The 20474-nt window shown below is 43.5% G+C and overlaps 1 long non-coding RNA gene across 1 annotated transcript in view; it reads right to left on the bottom strand.

The window, feature by feature from the left end:
- LOC118774222 overlaps positions 1-20268 on the bottom strand; it is a 40730-nt gene extending 20462 nt beyond the window's left edge. The window contains exons 1-2 of the long non-coding RNA XR_005004810.1: positions 19973-20268; positions 3250-3391 (exon numbers count right to left, since the gene is read on the bottom strand). This is a non-coding gene — a long non-coding RNA (uncharacterized LOC118774222). The remainder of the gene's footprint in view (positions 1-3249; positions 3392-19972) is intronic.
- Between the last annotated feature and the right edge of the window lie 206 nt (positions 20269-20474).

The raw sequence follows: 20474 nt of genomic DNA, 5'->3' as shown, positions 1-20474 counted from the left end.
AAAGATTCCATCCCAATATAATTACAGGGCAATTTGCCGAGAGCCATACAGGCAATCAGCAATCGCTCTTGGAAACAGAAAAAAAATACAATCTAGGAGCAAAGACGCTGTCTGTGTCAAGTTACTTTTCCTGCTCCATTCATTTAACAAAAAAAGCTTTCGTCTGCTGGGTGCCAGGAGGAGATATTACACATTTTCTGTGGAGAGGAAATACAGGTGACCGGCATATAAAACACAGCTGGCTCCACGGAGGCTCAGTAATAAGGCTCTTTTTTCACTCCTCTGTCCTCAATTAGAAAAGATGTCAAAGCAGCCTTCATATAAATACCCAGAGGTGCACCGGGTGTGCATTGCAGAAATGTTGAACACGCATCAAAGCAATATTTCTACATTTATAAGGCCTCTATCAAAATCCATCCCGTATCCTAAAAATGGGTCGGGGGGCACTAGAGGAGTAACCTGTAGTATAGAAATATGTTCAGGGACACACCAGAGGGATTTTTGGCCAGGAATCCATTCTCACCCAGGCACCCTCCATGAATGTCCTCTGTTGACTTAACGTTAACTTGGTGCGTAAAGGCCAGCACAGGTCCAGCACTGTGAAATGGGGCATGCTTATACTTCTTTATTAACTATGAAATCATCATGGGGTCTGACTGTCTCATGACAGATGGCTTTCAACAACACAACTAGGCCTGGGGAAACAAATCAGGGCAGGAGGTGTTCTTATGGGAATATGACCATCTTGACAAACTGTCACCTCAGACCTGATAGCCTGCTATTGGGACTATTACTGGGTTTCTCTTTCCTTTATTACTAGGTAATATATGTCATTATAAGGTCAATTCCATAATATAAGGAATTCATTTTTGATGTATGTCAAAATACCTCTTGTTCAACACACTTCAGCATATTTTGTTGTTGGTCTTCCGCATCCCATATGTGAGTTCATGCTTTGGGGAATTTGAATGTATATTTTTCATGTCAGTTTAGTTACTTGAACAAACCCAGATGAACCTTCCTCTCTGAGGGCATGGGCTCTTGTTTATCTCTGTTTCAGTGGAGCTGATGAGGCTAAGCTGTTAAAGCAATCCTCTCTCTGGTGAGCCCTAATATTTTAACAATCCAATGTTTAGAAGACAAACTGTCAGGTGACAGATACATATTTATCTACCCCAGACTAAGTCCAGAAAAATTCAGCATATAGAGATTTTGAAAGGGGCTTTTTTTTTGAAAACCAGCAAGCCTTAAGCAGCACTTTACAAAAGACCTAAGAGCCTGCCTTCCAAACATGGCTGTCTGTGATGTACAAAAAGAGCAGCAGCAGCAATCATAATCCTGGTCTCTGGCTTTTTCAATCTACCATCACCGCAGACTGAGCGAAATGAACCAATAAACTCACCAGGACAAGACCAAAGCCATATATTACTGCAGCACCCTACCTCCATACAGGGCAGAAATAAAGCACCGTTCTCCCTCTCTAGCTCTGACAGAGGGGGTAATTACAGCGCCCCTGCCTGTATGCCCTATCAGTCTTCATTTCGAACACATCCAACTTCGATCAACCCGACAGAGAAAAAGAAAGAAAGAGAGAATGACAGGAAGAGAGAGTAACAGACAGACACAGAGGGAGAGATCCACATTTCTGTAGTGATGGCAGAGAGGAATGTCATTAAAGGTGTGTGTGTGTGTGTGCATGTTTGGTGTGTGTATGTGTTGCCTCTGTGTTAGGGTGTGCATGCAATTTGCTGCATCACTAGACTGATATTAAAAGGGTAGTTAGCAACACTACAGTGATCACATAAGGATCAGTTTAAAAGGAGGGAATCAGCCTGGAGCCTGCCGGTCCCTAGACCTATTTATAGGGCTGCATATTTTGCACCTCTTTTTTAGCTTTTATAATAGTAAAAATTCACAAGAGGCACGAGAGAGAAAGAAAGAAAGACAGAAAAAGACACAAAGACAGGAAAGGAAGAGGGAAGGGGAAAGAGGGAGAGAGAGAGGAGGAAAAAGAAGACAAGAGGTGGAAAGGGATAGGGAGGAGAGCAAGAAATAGAATGAGGGGTGGAGAAAGAGAAAGAGAGTAGCGGGAGAGGGGGCAGTGAGAGTGAATGGGACTGCTGAATGACTGCTGGAGCCCTCACCTCGCCTGGTGAGAATCAGAGAGAGAGAGGAGGGAAATGGAGATGCCAGCGGTGATTTCATTCCGAATTGAGAGAGATGGTGTGAACCGCGCTGCCCCCTGTCACCTTCTCGCCCCTGTCCTTTCATCTGCTTCACTCTGAGGAGATTGAAGCGGAATGAGGTAGTCATCACCAAAACCCATTTTCCTCTGCTTTTTTTTGGCAGGTGGTTTCATGATCTTTTTTTTTTGCACACTGCCAGCATGTTACTCCTGTGACAGGTAGATTGCTGCAGAGAGTTTTAACTCATGCCTGTTACAATATTCAACACTCCTGCAGAGCATCTGTGAGGATGTCAAACCAAAAATTCAGTTATGTCTCCAAGAAATGACAACAGACATTTGTACAAGTCCAAATACTGAAGTCTCCCATTCTCAGCACACATCAAATTAGAGGAAATGCTGGACTAATGAAGGTATCACACACAATTATTCATTTTGTTTTATACTGTACAATTTCTTTTTTCCCCAAATTAAGCAATTTTCATCCAAAACCCAGAAACCTTATGTTGTTTTATGGGCACAATACCTTGTAAGGAAGGGGAGCTTCCTTACAAGGAATTGTGCCCATAAAACAAAATAAGAGAATAATCTCTGTAGAAAATGAGTTTCAGGACAGAGATCATTGAACCAAGCTATGTATATGCAGGTAGGTGTGACTGGTGGGATTATACTACTTGCATTGTATTACTCATACTGAGCGGAGATCGTGCTTTTAAATTTTGCAGCTGTGCAACACAGGCTTCTGACAAGAAGCCATTTGCTCACCGCATGAAAGACCCAGGACAGTGAGTTAATACAGCTTTAGTCACAGACTACAGGGGATGGTGTCACCCTCAACACTGGACTCACAGATACAAATGAACTTTGCTACACAGGACCTAATTGATGGGCACATCCCAATTATGGGCACATCTTCCACCACACACATTCTCATTCCAGTGCCCCCACCAGAGGCCTGCTGTCTATCATTCCCAGCAAACCTGGAGAGCAGGAGAAATGTCAATCTCACAGACAGACAGATGGGCAGACAACATTACAGAAGCTTCAGGACTGTCAGCTCTTACCTTGAGAGAGAGGTTCTTCCTGCAGCTCTGACCAGACGAGTCCAAGGAGGGTGACGACGACAAAAGGTGTGACACCTGACCATGTGAGCCGCATGGTGATCACAGTCCTCGCATCACTCTGCGTAGGTCCCTCGTGCCCAATCTAAATAGACAGACAGGCAGGCAGACAAAGGTCAGGTTAAACCAAAATCTATACTAATAGACACTTAGGAAAGAAGGCCACCTGTCAGTTAAAGGCACAATATGAATGGAGAAATAAAAGTATGACAGTTGCGAAACACAGAACAGACAGACAGGTAACCATGGGTCACTTAAAGAGCTAATGAAAAACTAGCATAGACCAGCAATTATCTTAGTTTCAGAAAAAAAGCCATAGGTCATATTAGTGCTGAACGTGAATGAACAGACAGACAAACAGACACCAGTCTGAGACTTGACTGACTGAAGGACAGGTAATTAGTGTAGAGGATGCTCGAGGAGGACAGTGACGGTATCTTTATAATATTGTGCTGACACTAATCAACAGTTACACACAGGGAAATCCCTAGCAATAGTGAAGAACGGTCATTTAATGAGACATAATAATTGTGTTTACGGCACACCATGAGAATTTTGATTATTGTGATCACTGTTTCCTACAGTGCCAAAGCATAATTACATGACGTATTTATAGTTAGGATTCAAAAAGTATCTGTGAAAAACTAAAGCCAAAAGAACTAAGAATTCTAAACTTCAAACACAGAAAAAAAACACAGAGGAAACAGACACAGGAACCCCCTCCTCATGTGACACTCTGACAACCCTGTTTCTCTGAGATCCAGCCCACGCGGACATGCTGAGGAGAGATGGGAAAACAGCTTGTGTGTCCCGCTTGGCAGAACGCATGTCACATTCCATGCGCACGCTCAGACAGACAGCACAGTAAAGCAAAGAGCCACCGCCCCAGACACCACAGAAATGACAAATCCCTGGCCAGCTGAGCTCCTAAGATCAATCACTTTTGGATGGGCGATGAGAATAAAAGGCAGAGAGGGCACTCCTCTGCCAGGTCAGCACAGCGCCCCCTCCAGGCCTGCCTGTGGGGGGCACGGGCTGAGAGGGCCAGGGCCTGTCTGTGGAATGGAAAGGACCAGTTGGCTCAGCTGAACGGCCATCTGTGGAGCAACCTGTTCCTCTCCTTGTTAAAACACTTTGATTAGTGCCTAGAATACCCTCCCCCTCTCTAATTCAGTCTCTCTGTTACTATCTGTCTCTGACTCTCCCTCTGTTTGTATCAAATTCAAATTGTGCTTTTTTGACATGGCTTCACATGTACAGTATTGCCAAAGCTGAGTTACAAATGGTAAATATATATATTTGATGTTTTCCCTTAACAAAACATCGAGGAAAGAGGGTTCCCACCTGATGACCCCAATGACGTTTTTTCCCCTGATCCCCCGCTCAACACCTCAAGACTGCCGATTACTCAGGGATTTTAACATTAGTCCTATCTTCTTGACTTACAGCACTAACAATAATGGTGACAGTACTTTACACATTCATAAATAGAAGTATTATTGCAGTGAAAATATATTATATGTAGAAAGAGCAGAAGGAAACTGCTTTATAAATGAAAAAAAGAAAAATAAGGAAGATAAGAAAAATACACGGAAAGAACCAAAGAACCCTCTGTGTTCTCTCTATCTCCAACACTCACTCTCTCCCACTACCTCTAGCAGTGCACTTGTCTCTGTCCTGTTCTCTCTCCTTTATGTGTAGGCACTTGGTAAACTTATGGAGCACAGGTACAAAAGTCCATACATTAATACATGATGATAATACATTACCATATTAATACATAATATTAATACAATTAATTAATACATAATATTAATACAACGGCACATACAGAGAACCCCAGACCACATCACAGACCACATGACAAGTAATGACAAGTTCCATGCGGTGCCATACTCTATAAAGGTAGCTATAGAGCCAGTCCAGTCAGTGCCAGTGCCAACCCCCACAGTCAAGCTTTCCCTCAGAGACGGGCTTTTAGTTGGCAATCTACACAACACAGTATTGCCGTGCCTGCTATCCACTCTATCATTATAAAGAGTCTACTTCACACCTCAGCTCATATTCAAACACACACACTCACATACACTCATACACATTCACACTCGCACACACTTACACACCAGCAAAATCTAGCCAATCAATGCTTAGCCCTACAGAAACTTAAAAAGGTCTCTTTTTTCCAATCCCCTGAATACACAGCACAGATGACCTTTCTGAGGGACGATTGTTATTTAAATACCACTCTCCTCAATGCATATTCATTTGCAATCTGGGTTATCATCACTGATTCAGTCTGAAAAGAACAAAAGAGACTCTTTGGCTTTCCTTACCCAACCGCTTGCCTCGGTGTATGCTACGTGCATTCATTGGAAACTATTAATCGGTGTTATTTTTCAGATGCAGTGCTGCTGCCATTCAGCTCATTTACAGCTTCCCGGTCCAACAAGAACATGAGTGAATCACATGAAATTTATTTTTCCATTCCAAAAACAACACGCCATCAGTGAGAAGCTGCTTCCTGCTCTTCTGAGCCTGAGTACCCCATGCTCTCTCCCGCTGATGCCCAGCACCCTCTCTATCCCAAAAACACTGCCATGCATTACACACTAAAGGGAGCCCCACATTACTGCTCTGAGAGCGCTTTGAGATGCTTGAAGAAAATGGATGTCTATTCAGTTGCAAATCTGCAAAACAACGCACACAGACGCAAACATGCACACACGCATTCCACACTGGCAAGAAGGAATGCACATGCTCACATGCACATACGCATACACATGCACACAGACACATGCACATACATACATGCATGCATGCACGCAAGCACACACGCACACTGTCCCCAAAACTGGGGCCAACTGTCCCTGTCAGTTTGAGTTTGAGCCACACTGGGGAATATACTTTCAGGCACTGAAGCTGTGACAGGGGGTCCTGAAATCAGTTTTCAGTTTCCCTCTTCAATAACCCGCATAATAGTTAAGGGAGGCCTGCTGGACCAATGACGAATTAAAAAAGAGTTTTGGAGCCAAGTTCAAATCCCAGGGTGGGTTATACTCACCAACACCACAGTCAGTCACAAAGTGAAATAAATTATAAATACTGTAAATAAACAACATACAAAGCTCACATTTTTACATAAAGGAGAATTATATTCCAGTGAAACAGCACCAGACTGAACAGCACTGACTTTGCCTGCATGTCTTTAATTTTAGCTGTTATAGAGTGCACACAGAGTTACTCTCTTGAAAAAGGGCTTATCAGGTAGCCACAGGGAACAACCTGAGCTCCTTTGAAAATATTGTTTGAGGAACCTCACATTACCTTTAACAACAGCCTCTATCTCCTCAACTTAATCTCTCTTTCCCTTTCATCTCACACTCGCCTGGCTCTTGAAACACTTAACAGGTTTCAGAGGGATGGAAGCAGGGAAAGGGAGATGGGTACAGTTCTTATATGTTTGATATGAACCTGTTATTTTCATTCAGTAGATATGAATTTCCATACAATCAATGAAGGTTGCGTTTGATGTGATAGCGGTACTTTGTTTAGCTTGGAGTTTGACAAAGGGGTTGCACCTGGCCGTGGGCTGAGGTTGATGCATTCCAGTGTGGGTATCATAAACAGGGAAAATAAACAGGGAGATGGGGTGGAGGGATGCCACAAACAGCTAAGAGGAACGGAAGTGGCAAGTGAAGTTTTTGTCGTCTAGGTCTGGCATTGCGTCGAGATTGTTTTTGAAGTTTGGGAGGGGAATTTACAGACAGAGACAATGACTGAATGAAACAGATATCTGGCATCTGTTGTGCCCTTCTGATAATGCTACAGACCGAACAGTTTCTGCTGTCAGGTTCAGCCCAGGAGAGCAGAGAGGTTCTCTTCCCTCTTTGTCAGGAGTTCATGTTTCCCTGCAGACACTCTGCTCTCCAACGCAATTAACTGACCCAGACTTCCTGTCTTCTTCTCACACAGAGAAGAGGGACATCACCACTTGAAGAAGGTTTCACTCCTGGCCTTTGTCTCCCCCCCGATTTCCTACCTGATTTTCTCATTCCCCTTTCCACTTTCCCGCTGTTTAGAGAGTAAAACTGATTTAATTTTTTTATTAACACTATGGTATTTCTGTTTTTGTGATAAAAGATGTCTTCTAGCAATTAATTAAGCTGCGAGTTACCTATGAACTGTTGGGCCAACAAATCTTATTTGAACCATAGAGTGGTAGTATAAAAATTTACAATACATGTAGAGTGGATCTGGGGTAGTGGATATGAATTCTATGCATGTACGTGTGTGCCTGTGTGAACTTCTTTGATTGTGTGTGCGTGTGTGTGAATGCACATTGTAATTGATGAGACATCAACTCAGCGGTGAAGCAAATTTATTGGTCTCAAGCCTCATGCCCCACAATACAGGGACTTTCACTGTAACAAGGACAAATCGGCCCTGCAGAGCATCCTAGCGACTGTGGGCTTGCTCACTCTGCACATTCACTGCAACCAGGAATGAGAGAGGAGGAGGGAGGAGAAAAAAGGAGGAAGAGATGAATCTCCCAGAGCACCTTTTCCTTTTATATCCAGAGTGACCGTCCCTCACCTCTGCCCGCTCACTGGAGTCCCTAAATGCTGTGACCGATATTGTTTCCTCTCAACAATACAACAGGTGTGGATTAAATGGCTCAGGTCTGCAGTGCATTATCCCCCTCACTTCATTACTGTAACAGGATCAGGCTGCCAGTGTGATGTAATTGGCTGAGTCATGGGTGAAGCCGAGCGTCCTTCAATGACACACGCCTGCTCCCAGCTCCCTGGGAAAACTTTGCTTTTGATCACTGTCCATGTGGACGAGCCTTGTGTGCCTGTACACCACTTAGGGGGGGGGGGGGGGGGGGGGGCACACAACTGGAGGAATCATGACACATAATAGCAGAATTCTTAGTGGATCTCTGCTTACTGCAATCTCAAAGTAGTCCCAAAAATCATCAGAGTACCACACATATCCAAATCACCACACATGAATTGATCACTACAATCAATTTCCGGTTGTCGGCTTCTTTCTCTTAATCTGAAGGGTGTTATTTATGCCCTTAGTTAATTAAGAAACACAATCAGGCCCGTGTAGCTGGTGATTAGATATTTCTGAGGATACCACGTACTATGTTCATACTTCACTGTAATTTCAGCTGAGGTAAACGTCTGCTTTTGCTCCCCCTCCACTTAAAGTTAATGTGGGAGAAATTCAGCCTGCTGTTCTTATGCTGCATCCATGTTTTCCACTGTTCAAAGTGACAGGAATCAGTTCATACACCAGTTTCTGCTATTTCTCTCCATTCTACATCCCCTTGGGAAATGGTCGGTAATCACTGCACATCAACAACATCATCACTGGCAGACAAAAGACAGATTATATGAAGGCTTGATTAACATATTTATTCCTCCCATCCTTTTCTTAACATAAATTTTTACGATTACACATTATGATGTTACTATTACTGATGTTACAATTACCATTACTTGCATTCATGTTTATGACACTTTCTGTTAACTGTTTGACGTTTCAGTCAGGAGCTTATAGCTACCTTAACACACCATCTAAAAAGTGAGAGATCAGGGATGGCCTGGAGCAGAGATGGAGAAACAAACAGGATTCACCAGATTACAGTGAAGGTATGACTTCAGGTGAGATTTGGGCACTGTCACCTCATACCCTTCCATGGTCATCTTTAACCCCATTAATATGACCTTACTTAAGACTGACATAAAGCAGATTATCTGCTAGCTGTGAAGTTGAGGGGTGAGTTCACAAAACCCCAGGCCGTCTGTGATGGATTACACTACTGTCTGCTGCGAGAGCTGTCCTTTCTGAGTGAAACCCGCCCCCTACCTCAAAACACGATCCCAACCAACACCTCCATCCCCCACCCCATCTCCCTCCATCACCAAGAGTCACACTCATCCGACTGTTTAGATAAAAAGACGAACAGCGACACCACAGAAAGATTCAAATTCCCTAACACATCACAGCAGACTGAAAGAGATGCACATGTCTGAATCCATCTGGTATGATCACCATCCCACAGATGTTCATCGAACCCCTCTTTCAATGGATTGATTTTTCATGTAAATGAACACTATTATTGCCTATTCATACATGACAATTATTTTGCTCTTCATGCAATATGCATAATAGAGTATCATTTAAATACATACTGTAAAATTACATGTAAAATACGTATTCTCATGAATGCATGAATTATGCATGTGGTGGTGGCAGTAATTGACACATGGTATATCTATATACTATGAAAATCCCTCGCTTTACATTTTTGCCCTGCATTTGAATATGCACTGTGTTGTCACATTCTGCTGTGAAGCTGCAGGAAGAGGCACCCACCCTGGTTCTGCAGTGCTAGAGCAATGTCTGCCTTTCCCATTTTCCATCCACATCAGTCACATTGTACCCGGCTCAGTTACTGCAGACAACCGAGAGCTGGAGATGCAGAGCCCTGGATAACCCGCAGGACTGCTGCATTGTGGGAGCAGAGCCGCCGGCACCGCCTCACAGCGTGGAAATCAGTCTGACCTGACGCAGCATGTAGGATTCCAGAGCCAGCTCACTGCGAGAGCCAGGAGCAGTTCAGTGCAGCAGGGGTGGGGGGTTAATTATTTCTGCCCCCTGTTGTGAAGAAACATCATTCCCTTCCTCTAAAACAAGCTGTCAACACAGACAGAAAGAAGGGGAACGGAGAAGAACGAGGCTATGGGCGCGCGCAGGTGCACACGGAGCATGAATCAGGTGGGAAAGCCAGACATTCGCATAACTCTCCCTTTTCTCAGAGGCCCAGGCCGCTTTGCCAACCTCTGCATCATCCGGAGCAGGCAAGGTGCAACAAGATTCGGTCCTGAAATGGAGCTGTTGACAGATCTCTGCCTGTGCCATATATAGCCTGTCTGTCTGTCTGTCCGCCTCTGTCTGTCTGTCTACATAAAAGATACAGTAATGGCCAAGTCACCACAGCAACAGCAGAAATGCTGTAAGCAGTGTGAGTCGGTGAGCAGTGTTTAGTCATAATGCTAATCTGTACCCATACCTAACACTCTTAACCTGCACTCTTTCAAAATACAGAGAGGCTGTGCTGGCACTGCTCACTGCTTTCAAAGGGCTGCCACACTACCAAGTAGTGTGCTTTAATGCTAATGGTGTCACATAGTTGCCGTCATTAATAACCTGACTCATATCTTTTAATGGATCGTTCTTAACTGCATCATTTGGCATTAGCTAACATGCCCGCATGTACGGTTCCAGTTTAATGATGCCCAATCTCATTAAGAGAACCTTGACTTGACTTGCGCAATCAATTGTGGTGGGTGTTTCTGAGCGATTGGTATAAGTGAGCCGGGAGGACACTGATTTGTCTCAGGTGGTTTATACAGGGGCCTTGGGAACAATGCAAATGGTTAACCCTATCATGACCACAAGCATGCTCTCAGGGCTACGGAGTTCCATCAGAATGCCCTGCGCGCACTCACATTCTTCTTTCTTTCTGTTTCTGTGTCTCTTTCTTTCTCCCTCACTCACATCCATGAAAATATTACTTTGAAACACAATAGCTGGGTAGACAGGTCCTGCTACAATTACAATAAGGAGATAGCTTACACAATTCTAATGTCTTGAATAATTTGACAATCATGTAAAATACATTTTGGAACATATATTAACATTTAGTGTTTCCACATTGACCACTGAGTTGAGGTATAGTGATAAGAACTCCATACCTTTATACACATGCAGGCAACCTGATGGTTCAGAGAACTTGATGGCAGTATGATCTCATTAATCAGGCTTGACAGTTAGCCAGCACGTATGTACAGTATGTCATAGATTAAACCTAAGAAAATGGGACCCTTGGCAAACCATTCACAGACGTTCATCATTTCACAGTGGTCCACGTATCAAACAGAGTGCTCACTTTGACAAATGAACGGAACTGCGTGATAGCGGCGTCGACACTTCCACACATACCCTGCCAACTGAAAAAGCTTCAAACTGCCGGCGACAGAAACCTGGCATCAGAGACAAGAAAGTTAATCGTCTGTTTCAGGTGGTGTTTTGCTGAGGATTCTGAGAGATTCTGGCAGCCTCTTTCTCGCTGAGACCTCAGGCAAAAGTGGGTGTGGCTATCCCCTTCTCCCACAACTCCACATGTCCCACAATCCTTTTCATTCGGTGCTTGAGACCCTGAGAATAGCCCTCCTCATGGCACACCCAAAGTCACAGACTTTGCTGTAACCTATATATTCAAACCTGCCTTTCCCCTATGGATTCCCTATATGAAGGAGTGCGGTAAGCAAACACCCAGAATTTCATTCTAGCTCGGAAGAGCTGACCTTCCGCTCATCCTCCATCAAGTTAAACTGGCACAAAATAGCTTGTTACAGTTGCACGGAGACTGTGCCAGAGGGTGAATTAATGCAGCGCGTGTCTCCGGGAAGCGCGCACTGCTTGCTGATTAATTTGTTGTGGAGACAAATCAGTGGGCCTGGAGTGATGTCTCCTGGGAGGCCTGTGATATTGAGTCAAAGAGGGATGCAAGAATGCACACACATACACAGTCTCACGCAGGCACACACAGACACACACACACACACACACACACATCCAGGCACAAACACATATACACTTATATACGTACACTCATACACTAACAGATACATATACACATGCAGTCAAGCACATAGAGACAAGGGAAGAGAACAGACCATAACAGAACTGAAGAGGAAAAATAAGAAGAAAAGACAAACAGAAGCTGCATAAAGTATAGCTGACTCCGTGAGCTACTGAGGCACAGAGAGAGAAGTGTGAAAGCTCTGTGGAGGTTAACAATTTGAGTTAGTGCACTCCTCACAGGTGGGAGCTATGCTAACCCTCCAGTTAGTGGGCAGTATTGATTGCTTTCTTAGTTTGCCAGAGTAGTCAACACCGGATATTCTCCTCTGGCTTCTTTTAATATGAGCGAGTAATAAAATGGAACCCTGGGCAGGGTGCACATTCCTGCAGGACCATCATCCTTCAGTTGTCTGTCTGGGTCAGTTGTCTTTGGTGTTTTTACTGCACTAAGAGTACTAAGCGCACTAAGCACATTATTTCATATAGTGGAACAGCAAGTCATGAAACTTCATTTAAAACACTTTGCACCTATTAATGGCAAAGTTTCCTTGTTTCCTGCTAAACACCTACCCAGGTCTCATAGTGACACATATTTTTTGGCTAATTAAAAAAAAAAAGTAAAAAAAAACGCACTTTCTTCTCATTGATCTCACAGACATCACAAGTGTTCAGTCTGATTCAGTCCTTTCTATTTTCTCCCCCAGCACCAGACACATGTGCACATTGGCAGTGACACAGGCACCCACTGTACAAGCTAATGTTGCCTTGCCTTTTTAAATGTAATCTTCAAATGCCTTCAATACATCTGTGGGTTGATGTCTGGATCTAAACCTGTCTATACAAAGACAGTAAAAAACTAAATAAGATTTCTGTTTGATGGTAACACTTGGCTGACAGTCTTACATGGCTTTGCTGGAGGCATCTACATTTCCAAAGACCCAAGTACTGCACACCACAAAGGCAAAGTAGAGAACATATTTTCATAGAAATTCACTTCGGATACATCTCATATAACTCGCTGAGCAGGCTGTTTCCTTTTGGTCGGCTAAAATTCAAGCAATGCCTCTGATCAATACAAACTTTAATCTATAATTAAAAAATCACAGTCACCACACTCAATCCCATAAAATAATCATAGTTCTGTTGTTGAGCAAGATTTCACTCACCATAAGAACATTTGTTCTAGTGTTTCAGAGAGAAACTGCTGTTGTGGGAAAACAGTAAATCTTACCTAGCTTAAAATGTTCTGTTGCCTTACTATCACTTTAAAAAGATACATGCCGAGGGTAAATTATATTGCAAATTTATCAAAGCAAGAATCGTGAGACTTGGGTATTTATAAAGTGCACAGCATTGATTTCTGTGTTCTCTTCTTTGAGTGGCAGAGCTATTTTTGCAAATGTGTACTGATGGAGAATATATCATTTTTACATGTAAGCACCTTGATGCGTTTGTACACATATTTCTAGAGATTTAGGATGACTCGGTTTTGCAGCAACGCTAACACCGTGAAGAGGATGCCTGGGTGGTGTCAGTATCCACTAAAAGCAGATGTGTATGACGGAATATAAGAGGAATTTGACAGATGGCAGATCCAGACCCAAAATACACTCTAAACACAGAGGCAAGAATTTTTTAAAAAATCAGCGTATCCAGTGCTCTCCACTGTCAGTGTGAGTCCACACATTTGTTGTAGATTTCAGCACAGAGGAGGGATAGCAGGAATGCCAGCCCTGCATGAGCTGGCTCTGAGGGTCACACCATTACCCATTTCAGTGTGGGTCCCACCGAGGCTTGAGTGGAACGCTTCAGCTTGCTTTTTGCCTTCCATGCACTTTGTATGCATGTGTGTATGTGTATGTATATGTCTACAAATGTCATAGGAAGTGTCATATATAATGTACTAATAAGATCCTTTCAAGCTGTAATTTACTCCAGTCGTAAGCAACATTTCAACCTTAAACGTAAAATTACAGAGGCCATACCACATACACACATGCAGGCATGTGCTCAAGCACATATATGCACCCAGACACTTGCATTACCTTCCTGTCTCCTCTGCTTGATACAGACAGATAACACCATCTCTGGTGATCATGAATCTACATTAGGTCATTGCAGCACCTGGAGAGGCCCAGTCTAGTGGTCCAGGAGCCCAGGGGGAGACACATCTCCTGGTCTAGCCATCCATCTCAGTCATTTCTCCACCCACCCCCCGGTGACAGACAGACACACACACACATGGATGAGGTCCATTGTGTCTCCGCTCTCATATTATATTAACAGAACTAATAGAGCAAAACAGGAAATATTGAAAGTATCAGAGAGAATGATAGAGGCCTGTCCTTGAGCAGTATAATGGCTAACAATGGGAGGGGGGTTCTAGTGGTGGTGGGCTGGAGGGGGATGGAGGGGAGTTGGGGTTTACAAACAATTTGTCTTGGTGTCTTGGTGTAGCTACAGGCTGCCGACCTTTGACCCCTAATGCAGTGACAGTGGCTGGCTGCAGTGTGGTACACAGGCAGTCGGGTTTCCTGGGGCGGGACAGGAGAAGTGGCACTGCAGCCATCTCCCATCACTCGCCTGTCACTTGCCATGGGGGGGGAGGGGGGGGGGGGCAACATATAAAACATCTGGATGTGGTGAGCACTGAGCCCCAGAATCCCTGTTACAGTGCTGCACCACAGACCCATACAACAGGTAGATAGGTAGAGGGAAGCGCCATTTGTCTGAAAAAGGAATAGTGTCCATCCAAACAGGTTACTTGAAATTGTGCTTCCCAGTATCCGACCGTCCAGGCAAGGAAGATGGGCCATGCAAACCCTACCCCCCCCTGCCCCAGGGGTCAGCCCAGTGGATCTGTGTTCAGGTGCTTGGACTGGAGACAGGCTGAATATAAATTAAGGTCACTCATCACAGGCGTACAACAGTAAATGATGCAGAAAGTGTCTCTCCACTGTGAAATGAAATACGAGGGGGTGGTTTATAGGAACAATCGCTATGAGATGGAGATTCAATAAAATGACAATCAATCAGCGGGCAAGGAGAAAAAGCCACAGCTGCTGTTAGCAGATGTTAAAGAAGGACAGTCTCACAAATAGCCATCGATACATCAAAAGCTTTAAAATTATCCTTCATTTGGCTCCCTGAGCATGCGGGGAACCAAGGGGGAACTTCTGATTCAATCTGATCATTAAAGCAGACAAAGACCATTCCGCAAAGCCAGACCATTTCCTAGAATACGCATCCCATGGAATATGCATATAAACAGATGGGCTGAAACTGGTATTGGACCAGGCAGTGGTGGAACAGCTCAAATCTCTATATATACACTTTAAAAAATACACCATTGCACTTGTAATATTACCTACTGTATAATGCTTTGCAAGTTGAAGGCTACAGTTAACTTGCAACTGGCTGCAATGAACAGATGTTTCAATTGCTTGAATATCATGAAGTATGGCCCATCCAGACAAGACAGAATAAATGATGTGAAATATTAAGGGCATTGGAGGATTTTTGATGAGTTGATGTGGCAGGGATATAAAGATGGAGAAAATGACACAGAAAACAAAGAAGCAGATTTAAAGATAAAGTGCAAAAATGATCCAAATCTGGCCATTTACGATGTGACTGTATTAAGTTATATCTGAATTCTGTGTGTTCAAACGGAGTTGTATGGTACAGAAGTAAATGTAAGTAATCTAAAAACCCAGTGCTGTATCTCTGTAGAGCACCACAAAAACAAATTAGCTCTCTTTGCTGTATAGCTATGGGGTGTGCCTCATCAACCCATCATCAACTTGCCTGCCATTCCAATACACACCTCCTGCCATTTGCATTCCTGAATACGAGAATTCTCTCATGATTCCCTCATAAGGAGAGAGAGTACCAAAAGGGGAAGCTTAAATAAGTATCTCCCCTCAACCAGTCTCACCCCACCCTCTCTTCCTCTCATTCTTTTCACCCTTATTAAGTGAGAGGGATTTGCTTCTCAAAACCGGATTATTCAATAACTGCACGTCAAGTATCTCCACCGAAACTCTCCCGAATCTCCCTCGGGAAATATATCGGCCCCGCCATCACACTGCCATCTGAATCCCCAGAAAATCGCAGACTTAAGAAACACTTAAGAAGCTCTTCTGGGAGGCAGAAGGTCGAGGGAGAGAACACACACACACACACACACAAACATGTGCGCATATGCACACTCACAAAAAAACACGCACACCCATATAGAAATGTGTACACACACATTTGTACACACGCACACAAAAACATGCACACGCATGCACACACGAGCACACAAACACACACACACACACACACACACACTGACATAATACTCACATGTGCTCACACACCCGCCTGCACCCATCCTGCAGTGAAAGGATAGGCAGCACACGACTGAATGTGTTGACAGATGAACACAATCAGAGGAAGAATTATGCCGAGTTCTCACTCTCTTATCTCTCAGCTCAGTTTGCTTTCCTAATGTCATCCTATACTGTTCCATCTCTTTTGTGTGCGTATCATTATTAGCTTTGTGTCAGTTTCAGATCAGTGTTACAGCTGAAGACCATCTCTGAGACAAGCAATCAGGTACTACAAACATTTGTGCTGGCTGTGAAATATGCATGAGAAAGAGGGAAAAAAACAGCACCCGTGTCAGTCAATACCGTAATTAAATGACCAATCTTAAACAACACGAACTGCCTGTGTCAAATCCCTTTACAGAATCATTACAGAGCCCACTGACCCCTTATTTCAGCAACAAGAAAATTGTATTATGTCACTGTCAATAATGCACACTCACATTTTATTGAAATTCAATGTGATTCTTGTTCACGGAGATGCAAAGTTCATCCCATTGTTTTTTTTTTTTCAGAGTAGGTTTGAGATGTCATTGATGTGGCAGAGAGGACAAGGGGGTGTCAAAACCACAACCGACTGCAGAGGTCAGACCATAAGACTGTAGATTCAATGACCTGAATATTTCACCCATGTGAAACATCTTGAGTTGCATCTAATAGAATCAATAAGATTAGGAAACACAATTATCTAAAGGTGCCCTCAGGCAATATAGCACAGTATTAATATTGATACATATTTTTAGTTCTATTATTTTCAATTGTCGGGCAGAAAATCCAACACAGAGGGAAAGAGTTAATATATATGGTGAAAGCATGAAACCTTCAACCCTTTCAGAGAGAGGGCTTGAGAAGGACTGATGATCAGAAGGTTACAGTGAACAAAGAGAAACCCTCTCATCACATGAAATTAAAAGGCACAGGGGCAGAGCTACCACAGAATTTTAATGAATGGACATTTTACCTTCACTCTGTCTTCATTTTGGTCAAGCCCACAAAAATGATCACAGTCAGCAAACATCCATCATTTCTGCCACAGCTGTTAATAGCAATACTCAACACTGACAAAACCAAACAGGTAAACATTTTAAAATGGTTCTGTTGTCATTAGTGTTCAGTTTCAGCAACAATAAGGACTACAGTGATATGAATTCTATACAAAAGGTATGTACAGAAAAATGCTTGTTTATGCAAAATTTCAGCTGTTGAAATTGCCTCTGAAATTATGTGAAACGTATTAGTAAGGCCACTGCACTGTAAACCACTTTGAATTCTTTTACACTGTCGCAACACCTAAAGACGTGGCACACTTCATCAGAAACGCACGTACACCCACACGGCTCAGACCTCTGGAAGAAAAGAACAGACACCACATAGTGGAATCGGCCAGCATGTAGCAGCCTAATTAGCAGGCTGCACCCTCCGGCTATGCGGCCCGGGAGACCAGCAGAAATAATGTGGCCCTGAGCGCTCCACAGGGGTGGTGTCACCGTCAAGCGCATCCCTTCTCACCGCACAACGACGCTGCCGCCCCAGCCCCGGGAGCAATCACGGCTTCACGCTGTGCGTAAATAAATAAAACGCAGTCTGCGCTGAGAGTGGGGACGTGGACTATTCTCATCTAACGGGAAATGTCTGCGTCTACCGTTTAGACAGATATGTGATACACGCTCTTCACCACAGAAATCAATATCAATGCACCACCTCGTGATTACAGTACACAGCGCGTTGCGCGATTTCTATAAAACACGTTGCATCAAGGAAGCACTTTGACACAATGTCCATGCCTGAATGTGTTCAAATGAACAGCTGTTAAACAATTGTCACTCCCTGTAAATCTATATCTGTTTTTTCGAGTTTATTATTCCAGTCCTTTAGGTGTGTTATTAGAATAATACACGTATTCGTGTCAGTTTAAGTACTCCGGCATTTTAAAACGCGGTCTGAAACTTTCAGCACCAGAGACTCGAATAGCTCCCGCGGCTCTTGCGCTCAATAGGGTCTGGACTGCAGGTGCGAGATCAGATTCTCAAAACTCTGTAAAGGAAGTTCGTTTTATACATGCAGGGGCTAATACGGACTCTTGGTACTCTTTTAATTTATTTTTGGTAAAATGGAGAAGACATAAGTACATTTCCTCCGTTCCAAACGAGGTAGCACTGTAACTGCTTGTTTCATAATAGTTAATGACAATAAATATCATGTATGTAGACCTGTTCAGCGTAGTATTTAGCTTTGTGTCATTTAGAATACACAAAATTGCCTACCACGACCTGCAGTATTGACCTGCAATGCACAAGAAATTATTCCACATGAAGCGCCTCTGCGTACCTGCCAGGCATTGAAAAATCGATCATTTTTTGGATCGTGGTATACCTTGATCTAACATAGAACCGCTATTTCTCTAAAACTCACAGCTTCATGGAGAGATCAATTAACCACGGCAAGTCCACCAGTTGCCTTTTCACTCTCATTTCCTTTGCTCTAGCCGCAATCTCTCACGGTTCCTGAGCAGCAGGGCACAGCGGGAATCCTTTGGGTCCAGCCTGGTGTTCTTTAAATAACTGAAACAGAAACAGCGAGCGAAAGGCGCTGGTAAGGGAACTCTCTTGTAACCTCGGCGGCGACAGATCTGATGTGAATAACATGGGAAACGATACGCAAATTAAAACGACGATAAAATGTGGAAGTATTGTTTTCAAAGGCAAAAATGACAAGGATTTGCAAGTGGTTATCAAATTGGTCTCGGTCATGTTCTGAGCCAATCCGTACTCTCTGCGCTTCAAAGGCTCATAGTGAACTGCAGAGCAAGACATTGCAACGGCAAGCTCAGGACTGAGGGGCAATGCGGGTAAGAAATGCTCCCCAAAGAGATATTCTTCATTAATAATACACACCTCTAGCCCGACAGAGTCTCCCAACACACACACACACACACGCCGCTCCACTGCAGACTCCCCGCGTGAGACAAGTAACACATTCAGTCTAAATCAAGCAAATATTAAATGCACCCATTGATGTAAACATGACAAGAAGCGACTTCATCCCTGTGGAAATTTGTTATTTGATCCCAAACGGCAAACTTACTTTACTTAACTTAAGGACAGCACAGGTCAAGACTGATTTAATAAGATATGAATGCATCAGATTTGCAGAAGTTTGCAGATAGCCAAAACGGATTTAAACAGGGCTGCGTTCATTTCGAGGAGACTGTTTCCCAAAGAGTTCCAATTGGTCTCTACGTAACCTAAATCAGCGTTCTGGTATTTTACTTTTCATTCTTTTAAATACAAGGACTTTCAGTGTACTTCAATGGAGCGCTTCATTTCTATTTTAACTAACGTTGCTTCGTTTTTATTAAGAGGGAACTGGTAGCTCCATCTATCTATATCACTAATTCATCCAGAAAACCACGAGAACGTCCAGTTTGAAAGAAGTTTGAAAGATACATCATTGATAGCCTACTAAATAAACGAATTCACCATTGTGTGCTGGGTTTGTGTCAAAACGACGCATACCCACTATCTAAACTTTGCGCGCAGCATCCATGGGAAATTTCCGCAAAACGTTTTTAAATGAACACGTGCAATGCTTGCTAAAAGACCTTTAAAAAGATGAGAAAACTTACGCACTTTCCGAATTCCTCGTGAAATTTCTTGTACGTCAGAGCGTCAGGTGTCCTTTGTCCTTTTTTAGAAACGTACTTGCTCCATGCTTGCAACAATGCCTCTGCAACTTTCCCGCGTAGGGCCAGTAATACCGGAGCGCTGAAACAGCAAATATCGAAAAAGAAAAAAAAAAAACGATTGAAAGAAGCAAAGGTGGAGAGATCTGCCCAGGTGTCTGACAAATCAAAGAGGAGAATTTGTCCAAGTCTGATCAAGGCGCGTGGAGGATACCTATTTCCCCTCTAGATGCCAATTCTCAACCTGTTATCTACGGTACTATTAATGCGGTAACGCATACAAATCACTCCATGCTCCCTCTCCCGCAACTACCGGCCAGCTTCCCCCGGGTCCTAAAGCTGCGCTGTAGTCCGTCGGAGTTAAAATCCCTTGGCATCCACAAAGATAACGCTTTCTTTTATCCTGCTTCGAACGTTCACGTCCAAATGGAGAGTTTTGATGTGATGTT

Source organism: Megalops cyprinoides, chromosome 3, assembly GCF_013368585.1.
Source record: "Megalops cyprinoides isolate fMegCyp1 chromosome 3, fMegCyp1.pri, whole genome shotgun sequence".
Lineage (NCBI taxonomy): Eukaryota > Metazoa > Chordata > Actinopteri > Elopiformes > Megalopidae > Megalops > Megalops cyprinoides.
Note: the sequence above shows the minus strand (reverse complement) of the source record. Positions and strands in the feature narration are given on the sequence as shown.